Genomic DNA, 1,038 nt, shown 5'->3' on the forward strand with positions numbered 1-1,038 from the left:
GCCGGGCAGGGGCTGTTCCCAGCCACAGCCAGGCGGGCAGGTGTGCAGGCGTCTCCCCACGCGGTGCCTCAGTGCCCTCACCCTCAGGGCGTACACCACCCAGCGCTGCTGCGGGCTCTGGAGTCCGGGAGGCCGGACGCCGGCGGCCCTGGGCCCTGGGCAGTCGCTCGGGGCTGCGGTGCCTGCGCTCCTGGGGCAGCGGCGGGGCCCACAGAGACCAGACAAATCCTAAACCCCCTAATTAGTGGTTGTGTAAACTTGAGCAAGTTACTTAAACTCTTACAGCTCAGTTTGTATATTGGTAATTTAGTGACGCTCCTGCCCCGTGGCCGCTCCTGGCGCCGGGAGCATGGACTGCGTCGGCGACCTCACCGGACTTCTGCTCGGCTGCTGATGGGCCCTGGGCCGTTCCCAGGTCGTCGCTGTTGTAAACTGTGCAGCAGTGAACGCGGGGGCGCACACGTTCTTTCTGGTTGGTGTTTCTGGTTTCTTGGGATGTATTCCTGGAAGTGGGGTTGCTGGGCCAATGGCAGCTGCATATTTAACTTTTTGGGGAAACGCCATCCTGTTCTCCACAGCGGCCGCCGCCTGCACGCCCAGCAGCAGGGCACCGGTCCCTTTCCTCCCACCCTCGCCAGCGCTTGTCGGGTGCTGACCTGTTGATGGCGGCCGTTCTGACAGGTGAGGGGACACCTCATTGTCGTTTCCACTTGCATCTCTCTGAGCATCAGGGACTTTGAGCGTCTTTCACACGCCTCTGGCCTTCTGTCCGTCCTCTTTGGAGAAGTGTCCGTTTGGTCCTTTGCCCATTTCTCAGTGCCCGTCCCCACTTTCCCCTGATCTCAGCGGAGACCACGGCGCTTTCCCCGCCCAGCGAGGACGCAGGCCTGGGACCACCGACCACCTCCCAGCTGCGCCCTCTCCATTGTCTCACACACGGAGACCGCATCGTCGTCGTCGTAGTCGGGGTGTAGCTGATAGCTCTGTCCTTGGGCACGTGCACCCCTCTCCCCCAACCCTCACCCCCTCCTCTGTGAG

This window comes from Myotis davidii, unplaced genomic scaffold, assembly GCF_000327345.1.
Source record: "Myotis davidii unplaced genomic scaffold, ASM32734v1 scaffold3578, whole genome shotgun sequence".
NCBI lineage: Eukaryota > Metazoa > Chordata > Mammalia > Chiroptera > Vespertilionidae > Myotis > Myotis davidii.